Raw genomic sequence first — 15,095 nt, 5'->3', positions numbered from 1 at the left:
ATATGTCTCATGAATGTCTTTTGAGCCTGGTATCCTCTACAGCTGTCTCCACGCCAGTATTCTCCATTGTAGCAGAACATCTCTCATCCATGTGTTCGCATCTCTCCTCAATCCGTGCAGCCAGCTTATCGGCCAGCTTCTCTTCGTGTCTCCCCTAAAGTCGACTTCACCAGGACTGGGCAAGTCTGAAAGTACCTCGGAGCCTGACCAGTAAGCTGATGACAGGCAGATCTTCCACTGTCTGCCCTTTCAGGTTCTGGAAACTGACCTGTGACCTCAGGTCTTTGGGCAGCAGCAGTATCTCGAACTTACACAGCTTCCCGGACCAAACACCTAAGCCAAGCTCCACAGAGGGCGGCAGCCCCTCCATCACACTGATCCACCCACAGAACTCTGCCCGGTTACCTAGGATCCAACAGCCACAACAAGCCTCGCGGTAAACACCAACATTCCACCTGGAATCCAACCGCTAACTGCCATCCCCAATGGCTGCTGCATCTTGTCAGTGTTGGGGGAGGGGCTGCATCCGACGAGAGGTTCCTAAGGTAAATGTGATTCTACCCACTAGCGTCCCATGGGCCTTTCTTCTTCCCTCTTTCCTTTTGTTCAGAGCTCTATGCACCGTACCAATGGAGGGAAGTGTGTCCCTTTTCAGTTGATGGTTTCACACGTCTTTAAACTTTCTAACAGTTCACAGTACACAGGGACCCACTAAAGGAGACTTATGTTCCTATAATATCCGTACACCCGGAATGCATATGCGTCGCCTGAGTTCTGCTGAAACACCCACACTCTCAGGACATGGATCCATTGGATTCATGGGGGCTGAAATTCCAAGAAATGAAACCAACCCCAATGTGCACTTTGCTGTCGGTCTCTTTTGCACTTAGTACACTTTGGCAGAGCTACTTGCCTTTGTTATAGGCTTCTTACATTTCTTCTCTACGTAGCCTAGAATATGGCATTCCTTCATCCTGTTGGAAGACATACAAGTCTACATCACGGACTAGGAAACCATTTGATTCCAAATCGGCATTAGTGTTAGGTCACGATATGCTCTTATGAATCAAAATTTACGAATATGAATGCACGCTTCTGATTTCCGAATACAAGTGTGCTGAGTACATGCAAGCCACGATACTGGGTCGATGCGTTCTGAATGACCCTTGACCTCACCTTGAGTATTTTCTTTTGAATAATCATGGTTCCCTTTGTATATGTCAGCCAACCATACCATTTTGGTGCTTGTTTGTTGGTTTGATTCTTTGTTGGTCTTCTTCTCGCTTGTTTTGCAAACACGTCAGGCCATGCATCTCTCCTTTCGCTTCAAACAGAGTCAAATAAGCTGATTCACTTAAGAGAGTGCTTCCAATCACCTATGATTTCCTGCTTCCCTCTCCCATCTTTAGGGTTTTGATGTCCTCCTTAAGTTCTTCTTCTTTCTTCTCTGCCACACATGCTCTTCTTGCATTTCCAATAATGGTTTCTTCTTTCCATTCCATCTTGCTGCTTTTCTATTCAGGGGAGTTTTCTCAACCTTTCTTTTAGAAAAACTTTTGAACTGCTGAATTCTTTTAAGATTTGCCGGTCTGTAGAATTCTCTAGCTCTGCCGTTATTTGAAATGGTGTTCATGTGGCATAGGCTACCCTAGGTGGCAGCATTTGGCCATTCAGGATATGGTCTGTGTCCTGGCACTCCTCCCTGTCCTGCAATATTGCTGCCGAGATATCAGCTGAAACCCCTCTGGAGGTTTCCTTGTGACTATGTTGTTTCCTCCAGGTGCATTTTAAATCACTCGGATATTCGTGAACTTTGTTGATTTGAATCATACAGCTGCTGGTAGGTCTATTGGGATTCCACCTCCTTCGGATGCTGTGTAATTCCTGAATTCGCATAGATGATTCTTTCTTGGCTTTCAGCAAGTTTCAGTCTGATTTTTCTACAGATAAATTTTCAGACACTTTTTGTTTCTTTATCTCTTGCTTTTCCATCTGGGACTCATGATTTCTATTCTTTCATGCCCTGTCTTAACCCAGGGTTCAACTGCAATGTTTTCATTTGTTTGCACTTGCTTTCCTATGTCTGCTTCTGACCGAGGTTTTTCTCTTCCCCTGTCTTCAACAGTCATTCACGCGTCCCTCTGCATTATCTAGTCTGCTAAGGACTGAATTTTAGCCCTGATATTATCACAACCATTGAGTTTCCTGATATTTTTGGCTCGTGTTGAGACTTTCTCTTCCCCTTTTCTGGTATTCTGCCTTTTGTGATTCTGAGACCCTGGTGTTCTTCAGTGTTTTCCTGACCTTCATTTTCAACACTTGTTCTGGATAGCGTTTTGCAGACTAGTTGTTTGAAAGCTTATCTTTTGCGCCTTCAATATCTTTGGAACTGAAAATGGTACTTCCTGTTTCTTTTACTGTTCTTCTTCATCTCTACTGGTCAGGTAATATCAGGTATCTAATGTAGACTTCTAGGGCTTTGTTAATTGAAAATTTTAGACTCTTGTCTCTACGCAATTCCATGGGATTTCTGTGAGGACAATTTCTCCTAGACATTGATGCCATAACCTGTACCTGTGTGTGTTGTTTGGTATATCTCCAATTGCTGGTGTTGCATTAGTTGTGATGAACAACCCATACTACTTCGATTAGCATAACTTCATTTTGATTATACTTATCTCACACTTCTGAAAGTGCACAGGACACTTCCTCTTGTGGAAATGAAGCTTCTAAAAGTTCTCAGCTCTGCATTCTTCTCTATGTCATTTTGGAGTGTTTCCAAAACAGCAAACTGAGAGTGCTCTTCTGCTTTTTATTGCCACGGGAATGTCCCAATGAAATCAGTTCTTTCCAGAGCTTCTCTGTCTACAGAAACACCAGTGGAAGCATATCTATGGATGTCACATATCAGGGCCTGCTGGAATGATCCCGCAGACCTTCCTTGTTGTCCTAGGTGCCGTACCGTGCCGGTGCCATCCAAAATGTAGCATCCGCCTTTGGGAGATAGTGCTGAAGGGAATGCTTCCTCTTCTCACGCTGTGGACTTGGACCACTCTCCCTTGTCCTCTCATCCTTGTGGCACGGGTGCACGAAGGCAACCACAGAGTTGTTGCGCATCCTGTGACTCAAACCAAACCATAATCCCAGCCCAGGTTATGAATGTAGCATATCCTAAGGCTTTTCATTCTGATTTCAAATTCAAGGCCCCCTGGATCCCTCAGACCAGATGCACGATATCTCTGATTCAGCCCCACACGTGCTCTATTGGCAAAATTCCCAATTGGTCCCTGGTCCTGCAGATGTACTGGGTGTGGCCATGGGACATATCGGTAATCGCAACCGCGCGACCAGTGTGGTTGATTTATTATTGGTACACAGTTCGGTTTGCTCTCTTGATTCGACCCACCACATCCCACAGCGCACTCCAGATCCCTGAGACTCAGCGTGTGCCATCATCCGTAGCTCTATGCCTCACTGACCATTGCCTCTGCTACCTCAAATTTGGCAGCTGGGATCTTGGTCTCAGAATTAACTGTGGGGATGTTTTGCGCTGGTTTCTTTGAGTTCTCTCAGCCAAGCATCTGCTGTGCACTCTTGTAAATCTCAGCACATCACCTTCAAACCCATGTCTCCTGTCCGCTTGAGAGTGTGCGTCCAAGTTAAACAGAGTTTCACCCTTGTTGCTCCATCACCAGGGGTCCGAACCTGCACTGGTTTCCATTCCCTGCTTTGCATTCTCCTGCTTCCAGGTGTCCTGAGGCCTCATCCTGTCTTTGGGAGTAACAGACCTCTCTTCGGCCAGTGTCCTATGCTAAGGGCTGGGTGAGTGGATGTTTCCATTGCTCTGTACATGGGAGCGAGTGAGTGCAGGTTGCACTTCTTCTCTGCCAACTGGGCATCGATGAATCAACACTATCCAGATACATTTCACAGAAATGTGATATTTGCTTAGCTCTTTGTTTCTATACAGCCGTGGTGGGAGGGATTGTCCGAAGACAACTATTTTGACATTGTGTTGATATCCCATTTGCAGTCTTTAAGAAGTTTAACAGAACTCATTTACATGTTTTGGGAGTTATACGAAAATGGAGTTATTTTTTGAAACACACTAAATCGACCTAGAAGCCAGACTTGTCAATTTTGGTAACATTGTGTCAGCTCTACGGAAAAGCTAGACAGATAGAATGCAAACTAGCAGTCCAAACTGTTCAAGGGGTCATGTCAGCTCTTTAAGGTTGAAGCCTCCGAAACCAACAGGAACCATGAAATAACTTTTGGAAACATGGAATAACCCCCAACCTTGGATACACTTGTGCATGTGGTGCCCTTTATCCCAATGACACCTCCTGGCCAATGTTGGCATTTCAAGGGGTAACATCCCTCTCTAGGAAAATACAAGAGGAAACAAACCAAATATATACATTTAGGTTTGAATCCAAAAGCACCTAGAGGCATTCTAGCTAGGAGAATCCTGCTGCAGTTATGCTAGTCTATTGAGAACCAGGTGTTTTTCTATCAGTGTTGAGAACGCTTAATCATCCGATCCTGTAGTTTAAAGCCATTTAACGCAACCAAGTCTGCACCCCCATGATATAGTGCCCCCGGGGGCTTGACTCAAGTGAAAGACGATCCACATAAGCTGTGTCTTTAATGTCATTGGCGACTTTTACAGTTCAGTTCACTTTCTGACTTGTACTATTTACCTTCACTGTCTTGAAAAACTGAAGCCTAATACAGATTCATGTTCAGTCAAAGATTCCCCTCACTTACCACACTCCCTTCACCCCAGGGAAGACATAAACACAACATTTGCTGAATCTAGCGGAAGGACATCGTTTCTAGGTGTGAGCTAAGTATTCAAGTTTATCTATTTCAGCCGAGACTATTTGACCTTTAAGGTGTTCACTGTTGTTCACAGAGAGTGAAGCTGGAGGAACTCTGATTCTAGGAGGGGCTTGCTCTTCTCGTAATGGCTTCATTGCAGCTCAGGTACTGATCCTTCAAAATGGATGCCTGAGTGGAGGGGAGGGAAGGGCAAGTGCTCACTAGCTAGGCCCAAACCTGGGAAAAGGCTTACCTGGGCTTGTTGAATTTTGGTCTGAATGGCTTGGGAATGCCCCTTGGGACGTGTGGATTCTCACGACCTCTTCCAAGAACAGGAGCGTTTTGATCATCTCTGCCATTTCTTCTCCTTCAAACGTCAGGGACCTTGGACCCGTTATTGGAGAAGAGAACTGAGGAACTTCCTCAAGTCCACGTTGGCACTCCGTATGTTTCTGCCTGTATCAGTGAGGTTCAATATGTCTCATGAATGTCTTTTGAGCCTGGTATCCTCTACAGCTGTCTCCACGCCAGTATTCTCCATTGTAGCAGAACATCTCTCATCCATGTGTTCGCATCTCTCCTCAATCCGTGCAGCCAGCTTATCGGCCAGCTTCTCTTCGTGTCTCCCCTAAAGTCGACTTCACCAGGACTGGGCAAGTCTGAAAGTACCTCGGAGCCTGACCAGTAAGCTGATGACAGGCAGATCTTCCACTGTCTGCCCTTTCAGGTTCTGGAAACTGACCTGTGACCTCAGGTCTTTGGGCAGCAGCAGTATCTCGAACTTACACAGCTTCCCGGACCAAACACCTAAGCCAAGCTCCACAGAGGGCGGCAGCCCCTCCATCACACTGATCCACCCACAGAACTCTGCCCGGTTACCTAGGATCCAACAGCCACAACAAGCCTCGCGGTAAACACCAACATTCCACCTGGAATCCAACCGCTAACTGCCATCCCCAATGGCTGCTGCATCTTGTCAGTGTTGGGGGAGGGGCTGCATCCGACGAGAGGTTCCTAAGGTAAATGTGATTCTACCCACTAGCGTCCCATGGGCCTTTCTTCTTCCCTCTTTCCTTTTGTTCAGAGCTCTATGCACCGTACCAATGGAGGGAAGTGTGTCCCTTTTCAGTTGATGGTTTCACACGTCTTTAAACTTTCTAACAGTTCACAGTACACAGGGACCCACTAAAGGAGACTTATGTTCCTATAATATCCGTACACCCGGAATGCATATGCGTCGCCTGAGTTCTGCTGAAACACCCACACTCTCAGGACATGGATCCATTGGATTCATGGGGGCTGAAATTCCAAGAAATGAAACCAACCCCAATGTGCACTTTGCTGTCGGTCTCTTTTGCACTTAGTACACTTTGGCAGAGCTACTTGCCTTTGTTATAGGCTTCTTACATTTCTTCTCTACGTAGCCTAGAATATGGCATTCCTTCATCCTGTTGGAAGACATACAAGTCTACATCACGGACTAGGAAACCATTTGATTCCAAATCGGCATTAGTGTTAGGTCACGATATGCTCTTATGAATCAAAATTTACGAATATGAATGCACGCTTCTGATTTCCGAATACAAGTGTGCTGAGTACATGCAAGCCACGATACTGGGTCGATGCGTTCTGAATGACCCTTGACCTCACCTTGAGTATTTTCTTTTGAATAATCATGGTTCCCTTTGTATATGTCAGCCAACCATACCATTTTGGTGCTTGTTTGTTGGTTTGATTCTTTGTTGGTCTTCTTCTCGCTTGTTTTGCAAACACGTCAGGCCATGCATCTCTCCTTTCGCTTCAAACAGAGTCAAATAAGCTGATTCACTTAAGAGAGTGCTTCCAATCACCTATGATTTCCTGCTTCCCTCTCCCATCTTTAGGGTTTTGATGTCCTCCTTAAGTTCTTCTTCTTTCTTCTCTGCCACACATGCTCTTCTTGCATTTCCAATAATGGTTTCTTCTTTCCATTCCATCTTGCTGCTTTTCTATTCAGGGGAGTTTTCTCAACCTTTCTTTTAGAAAAACTTTTGAACTGCTGAATTCTTTTAAGATTTGCCGGTCTGTAGAATTCTCTAGCTCTGCCGTTATTTGAAATGGTGTTCATGTGGCATAGGCTACCCTAGGTGGCAGCATTTGGCCATTCAGGATATGGTCTGTGTCCTGGCACTCCTCCCTGTCCTGCAATATTGCTGCCGAGATATCAGCTGAAACCCCTCTGGAGGTTTCCTTGTGACTATGTTGTTTCCTCCAGGTGCATTTTAAATCACTCGGATATTCGTGAACTTTGTTGATTTGAATCATACAGCTGCTGGTAGGTCTATTGGGATTCCACCTCCTTCGGATGCTGTGTAATTCCTGAATTCGCATAGATGATTCTTTCTTGGCTTTCAGCAAGTTTCAGTCTGATTTTTCTACAGATAAATTTTCAGACACTTTTTGTTTCTTTATCTCTTGCTTTTCCATCTGGGACTCATGATTTCTATTCTTTCATGCCCTGTCTTAACCCAGGGTTCAACTGCAATGTTTTCATTTGTTTGCACTTGCTTTCCTATGTCTGCTTCTGACCGAGGTTTTTCTCTTCCCCTGTCTTCAACAGTCATTCACGCGTCCCTCTGCATTATCTAGTCTGCTAAGGACTGAATTTTAGCCCTGATATTATCACAACCATTGAGTTTCCTGATATTTTTGGCTCGTGTTGAGACTTTCTCTTCCCCTTTTCTGGTATTCTGCCTTTTGTGATTCTGAGACCCTGGTGTTCTTCAGTGTTTTCCTGACCTTCATTTTCAACACTTGTTCTGGATAGCGTTTTGCAGACTAGTTGTTTGAAAGCTTATCTTTTGCGCCTTCAATATCTTTGGAACTGAAAATGGTACTTCCTGTTTCTTTTACTGTTCTTCTTCATCTCTACTGGTCAGGTAATATCAGGTATCTAATGTAGACTTCTAGGGCTTTGTTAATTGAAAATTTTAGACTCTTGTCTCTACGCAATTCCATGGGATTTCTGTGAGGACAATTTCTCCTAGACATTGATGCCATAACCTGTACCTGTGTGTGTTGTTTGGTATATCTCCAATTGCTGGTGTTGCATTAGTTGTGATGAACAACCCATACTACTTCGATTAGCATAACTTCATTTTGATTATACTTATCTCACACTTCTGAAAGTGCACAGGACACTTCCTCTTGTGGAAATGAAGCTTCTAAAAGTTCTCAGCTCTGCATTCTTCTCTATGTCATTTTGGAGTGTTTCCAAAACAGCAAACTGAGAGTGCTCTTCTGCTTTTTATTGCCACGGGAATGTCCCAATGAAATCAGTTCTTTCCAGAGCTTCTCTGTCTACAGAAACACCAGTGGAAGCATATCTATGGATGTCACATATCAGGGCCTGCTGGAATGATCCCGCAGACCTTCCTTGTTGTCCTAGGTGCCGTACCGTGCCGGTGCCATCCAAAATGTAGCATCCGCCTTTGGGAGATAGTGCTGAAGGGAATGCTTCCTCTTCTCACGCTGTGGACTTGGACCACTCTCCCTTGTCCTCTCATCCTTGTGGCACGGGTGCACGAAGGCAACCACAGAGTTGTTGCGCATCCTGTGACTCAAACCAAACCATAATCCCAGCCCAGGTTATGAATGTAGCATATCCTAAGGCTTTTCATTCTGATTTCAAATTCAAGGCCCCCTGGATCCCTCAGACCAGATGCACGATATCTCTGATTCAGCCCCACACGTGCTCTATTGGCAAAATTCCCAATTGGTCCCTGGTCCTGCAGATGTACTGGGTGTGGCCATGGGACATATCGGTAATCGCAACCGCGCGACCAGTGTGGTTGATTTATTATTGGTACACAGTTCGGTTTGCTCTCTTGATTCGACCCACCACATCCCACAGCGCACTCCAGATCCCTGAGACTCAGCGTGTGCCATCATCCGTAGCTCTATGCCTCACTGACCATTGCCTCTGCTACCTCAAATTTGGCAGCTGGGATCTTGGTCTCAGAATTAACTGTGGGGATGTTTTGCGCTGGTTTCTTTGAGTTCTCTCAGCCAAGCATCTGCTGTGCACTCTTGTAAATCTCAGCACATCACCTTCAAACCCATGTCTCCTGTCCGCTTGAGAGTGTGCGTCCAAGTTAAACAGAGTTTCACCCTTGTTGCTCCATCACCAGGGGTCCGAACCTGCACTGGTTTCCATTCCCTGCTTTGCATTCTCCTGCTTCCAGGTGTCCTGAGGCCTCATCCTGTCTTCGGGAGTAACAGACCTCTCTTCGGCCAGTGTCCTATGCTAAGGGCTGGGTGAGTGGATGTTTCCATTGCTCTGTACATGGGAGCGAGTGAGTGCAGGTTGCACTTCTTCTCTGCCAACTGGGCATCGATGAATCAACACTATCCAGATACATTTCACAGAAATGTGATATTTGCTTAGCTCTTTGTTTCTATACAGCCGTGGTGGGAGGGATTGTCCGAAGACAACTATTTTGACATTGTGTTGATATCCCATTTGCAGTCTTTAAGAAGTTTAACAGAACTCATTTACATGTTTTGGGAGTTATACGAAAATGGAGTTATTTTTTGAAACACACTAAATCGACCTAGAAGCCAGACTTGTCAATTTTGGTAACATTGTGTCAGCTCTACGGAAAAGCTAGACAGATAGAATGCAAACTAGCAGTCCAAACTGTTCAAGGGGTCATGTCAGCTCTTTAAGGTTGAAGCCTCCGAAACCAACAGGAACCATGAAATAACTTTCGGAAACATGGAATAACCCCCAACCTTGGATACACTTGTGCATGTGGTGCCCTTTATCCCAATGACACCTACTGGCCAATGTTGGCATTTCAAGGGGTAACATCCCTCTCTAGGAAAATACAAGAGGAAACAAACCAAATATATACATTTAGGTTTGAATCCAAAAGCACCTAGAGGCATTCTAGCTAGGAGAATCCTGCTGCAGTTATGCTAGTCTATTGAGAACCAGGTGTTTTTCTATCAGTGTTGAGAACGCTTAATCATCCGATCCTGTAGTTTAAAGCCATTTAACGCAACCAAGTCTGCACCCCCATGATATAGTGCCCCCGGGGGCTTGACTCAAGTGAAAGACGATCCACATAAGCTGTGTCTTTAATGTCATTGGCGACTTTTACAGTTCAGTTCACTTTCTGACTTGTACTATTTACCTTCACTGTCTTGAAAAACTGAAGCCTAATACAGATTCATGTTCAGTCAAAGATTCCCCTCACTTACCACACTCCCTTCACCCCAGGGAAGACATAAACACAACATTTGCTGAATCTAGCGGAAGGACATCGTTTCTAGGTGTGAGCTAAGTATTCAAGTTTATCTATTTCAGCCGAGACTATTTGACCTTTAAGGTGTTCACTGTTGTTCACAGAGAGTGAAGCTGGAGGAACTCTGATTCTAGGAGGGGCTTGCTCTTCTCGTAATGGCTTCATTGCAGCTCAGGTACTGATCCTTCAAAATGGATGCCTGAGTGGAGGGGAGGGAAGGGCAAGTGCTCACTAGCTAGGCCCAAACCTGGGAAAAGGCTTACCTGGGCTTGTTGAATTTTGGTCTGAATGGCTTGGGAATGCCCCTTGGGACGTGTGGATTCTCACGACCTCTTCCAAGAACAGGAGCGTTTTGATCATCTCTGCCATTTCTTCTCCTTCAAACGTCAGGGACCTTGGACCCGTTATTGGAGAAGAGAACTGAGGAACTTCCTCAAGTCCACGTTGGCACTCCGTATGTTTCTGCCTGTATCAGTGAGGTTCAATATGTCTCATGAATGTCTTTTGAGCCTGGTATCCTCTACAGCTGTCTCCACGCCAGTATTCTCCATTGTAGCAGAACATCTCTCATCCATGTGTTCGCATCTCTCCTCAATCCGTGCAGCCAGCTTATCGGCCAGCTTCTCTTCGTGTCTCCCCTAAAGTCGACTTCACCAGGACTGGGCAAGTCTGAAAGTACCTCGGAGCCTGACCAGTAAGCTGATGACAGGCAGATCTTCCACTGTCTGCCCTTTCAGGTTCTGGAAACTGACCTGTGACCTCAGGTCTTTGGGCAGCAGCAGTATCTCGAACTTACACAGCTTCCCGGACCAAACACCTAAGCCAAGCTCCACAGAGGGCGGCAGCCCCTCCATCACACTGATCCACCCACAGAACTCTGCCCGGTTACCTAGGATCCAACAGCCACAACAAGCCTCGCGGTAAACACCAACATTCCACCTGGAATCCAACCGCTAACTGCCATCCCCAATGGCTGCTGCATCTTGTCAGTGTTGGGGGAGGGGCTGCATCCGACGAGAGGTTCCTAAGGTAAATGTGATTCTACCCACTAGCGTCCCATGGGCCTTTCTTCTTCCCTCTTTCCTTTTGTTCAGAGCTCTATGCACCGTACCAATGGAGGGAAGTGTGTCCCTTTTCAGTTGATGGTTTCACACGTCTTTAAACTTTCTAACAGTTCACAGTACACAGGGACCCACTAAAGGAGACTTATGTTCCTATAATATCCGTACACCCGGAATGCATATGCGTCGCCTGAGTTCTGCTGAAACACCCACACTCTCAGGACATGGATCCATTGGATTCATGGGGGCTGAAATTCCAAGAAATGAAACCAACCCCAATGTGCACTTTGCTGTCGGTCTCTTTTGCACTTAGTACACTTTGGCAGAGCTACTTGCCTTTGTTATAGGCTTCTTACATTTCTTCTCTACGTAGCCTAGAATATGGCATTCCTTCATCCTGTTGGAAGACATACAAGTCTACATCACGGACTAGGAAACCATTTGATTCCAAATCGGCATTAGTGTTAGGTCACGATATGCTCTTATGAATCAAAATTTACGAATATGAATGCACGCTTCTGATTTCCGAATACAAGTGTGCTGAGTACATGCAAGCCACGATACTGGGTCGATGCGTTCTGAATGACCCTTGACCTCACCTTGAGTATTTTCTTTTGAATAATCATGGTTCCCTTTGTATATGTCAGCCAACCATACCATTTTGGTGCTTGTTTGTTGGTTTGATTCTTTGTTGGTCTTCTTCTCGCTTGTTTTGCAAACACGTCAGGCCATGCATCTCTCCTTTCGCTTCAAACAGAGTCAAATAAGCTGATTCACTTAAGAGAGTGCTTCCAATCACCTATGATTTCCTGCTTCCCTCTCCCATCTTTAGGGTTTTGATGTCCTCCTTAAGTTCTTCTTCTTTCTTCTCTGCCACACATGCTCTTCTTGCATTTCCAATAATGGTTTCTTCTTTCCATTCCATCTTGCTGCTTTTCTATTCAGGGGAGTTTTCTCAACCTTTCTTTTAGAAAAACTTTTGAACTGCTGAATTCTTTTAAGATTTGCCGGTCTGTAGAATTCTCTAGCTCTGCCGTTATTTGAAATGGTGTTCATGTGGCATAGGCTACCCTAGGTGGCAGCATTTGGCCATTCAGGATATGGTCTGTGTCCTGGCACTCCTCCCTGTCCTGCAATATTGCTGCCGAGATATCAGCTGAAACCCCTCTGGAGGTTTCCTTGTGACTATGTTGTTTCCTCCAGGTGCATTTTAAATCACTCGGATATTCGTGAACTTTGTTGATTTGAATCATACAGCTGCTGGTAGGTCTATTGGGATTCCACCTCCTTCGGATGCTGTGTAATTCCTGAATTCGCATAGATGATTCTTTCTTGGCTTTCAGCAAGTTTCAGTCTGATTTTTCTACAGATAAATTTTCAGACACTTTTTGTTTCTTTATCTCTTGCTTTTCCATCTGGGACTCATGATTTCTATTCTTTCATGCCCTGTCTTAACCCAGGGTTCAACTGCAATGTTTTCATTTGTTTGCACTTGCTTTCCTATGTCTGCTTCTGACCGAGGTTTTTCTCTTCCCCTGTCTTCAACAGTCATTCACGCGTCCCTCTGCATTATCTAGTCTGCTAAGGACTGAATTTTAGCCCTGATATTATCACAACCATTGAGTTTCCTGATATTTTTGGCTCGTGTTGAGACTTTCTCTTCCCCTTTTCTGGTATTCTGCCTTTTGTGATTCTGAGACACTGGTGTTCTTCAGTGTTTTCCTGACCTTCATTTTCAACACTTGTTCTGGATAGCGTTTTGCAGACTAGTTGTTTGAAAGCTTATCTTTTGCGCCTTCAATATCTTTGGAACTGAAAATGGTACTTCCTGTTTCTTTTACTGTTCTTCTTCATCTCTACTGGTCAGGTAATATCAGGTATCTAATGTAGACTTCTAGGGCTTTGTTAATTGAAAATTTTAGACTCTTGTCTCTACGCAATTCCATGGGATTTCTGTGAGGACAATTTCTCCTAGACATTGATGCCATAACCTGTACCTGTGTGTGTTGTTTGGTATATCTCCAATTGCTGGTGTTGCATTAGTTGTGATGAACAACCCATACTACTTCGATTAGCATAACTTCATTTTGATTATACTTATCTCACACTTCTGAAAGTGCACAGGACACTTCCTCTTGTGGAAATGAAGCTTCTAAAAGTTCTCAGCTCTGCATTCTTCTCTATGTCATTTTGGAGTGTTTCCAAAACAGCAAACTGAGAGTGCTCTTCTGCTTTTTATTGCCACGGGAATGTCCCAATGAAATCAGTTCTTTCCAGAGCTTCTCTGTCTACAGAAACACCAGTGGAAGCATATATATGGATGTCACATATCAGGGCCTGCTGGAATGATCCCGCAGACCTTCCTTGTTGTCCTAGGTGCCGTACCGTGCCGGTGCCATCCAAAATGTAGCATCCGCCTTTGGGAGATAGTGCTGAAGGGAATGCTTCCTCTTCTCACGCTGTGGACTTGGACCACTCTCCCTTGTCCTCTCATCCTTGTGGCACGGGTGCACGAAGGCAACCACAGAGTTGTTGCGCATCCTGTGACTCAAACCAAACCATAATCCCAGCCCAGGTTATGAATGTAGCATATCCTAAGGCTTTTCATTCTGATTTCAAATTCAAGGCCCCCTGGATCCCTCAGACCAGATGCACGATATCTCTGATTCAGCCCCACACGTGCTCTATTGGCAAAATTCCCAATTGGTCCCTGGTCCTGCAGATGTACTGGGTGTGGCCATGGGACATATCGGTAATCGCAACCGCGCGACCAGTGTGGTTGATTTATTATTGGTACACAGTTCGGTTTGCTCTCTTGATTCGACCCACCACATCCCACAGCGCACTCCAGATCCCTGAGACTCAGCGTGTGCCATCATCCGTAGCTCTATGCCTCACTGACCATTGCCTCTGCTACCTCAAATTTGGCAGCTGGGATCTTGGTCTCAGAATTAACTGTGGGGATGTTTTGCGCTGGTTTCTTTGAGTTCTCTCAGCCAAGCATCTGCTGTGCACTCTTGTAAATCTCAGCACATCACCTTCAAACCCATGTCTCCTGTCCGCTTGAGAGTGTGCGTCCAAGTTAAACAGAGTTTCACCCTTGTTGCTCCATCACCAGGGGTCCGAACCTGCACTGGTTTCCATTCCCTGCTTTGCATTCTCCTGCTTCCAGGTGTCCTGAGGCCTCATCCTGTCTTCGGGAGTAACAGACCTCTCTTCGGCCAGTGTCCTATGCTAAGGGCTGGGTGAGTGGATGTTTCCATTGCTCTGTACATGGGAGCGAGTGAGTGCAGGTTGCACTTCTTCTCTGCCAACTGGGCATCGATGAATCAACACTATCCAGATACATTTCACAGAAATGTGATATTTGCTTAGCTCTTTGTTTCTATACAGCCGTGGTGGGAGGGATTGTCCGAAGACAACTATTTTGACATTGTGTTGATATCCCATTTGCAGTCTTTAAGAAGTTTAACAGAACTCATTTACATGTTTTGGGAGTTATACGAAAATGGAGTTATTTTTTGAAACACACTAAATCGACCTAGAAGCCAGACTTGTCAATTTTGGTAACATTGTGTCAGCTCTACGGAAAAGCTAGACAGATAGAATGCAAACTAGCAGTCCAAACTGTTCAAGGGGTCATGTCAGCTCTTTAAGGTTGAAGCCTCCGAAACCAACAGGAACCATGAAATAACTTTTGGAAACATGGAATAACCCCCAACCTTGGATACACTTGTGCATGTGGTGCCCTTTATCCCAATGACACCTCCTGGCCAATGTTGGCATTTCAAGGGGTAACATCCCTCTCTAGGAAAATACAAGAGGAAACAAACCAAATATATACATTTAGGTTTGAATCCAAAAGCACCTAGAGGCATTCTAGCTAGGAGAATCCTGCTGCAGTTATGCTAGTCTATTGAGA

This window comes from Vicugna pacos, unplaced genomic scaffold (assembly GCF_048564905.1).
Source record: "Vicugna pacos unplaced genomic scaffold, VicPac4 scaffold_20, whole genome shotgun sequence".
Lineage (NCBI taxonomy): Eukaryota > Metazoa > Chordata > Mammalia > Artiodactyla > Camelidae > Vicugna > Vicugna pacos.
This window is presented reverse-complemented; position numbering follows the sequence as displayed.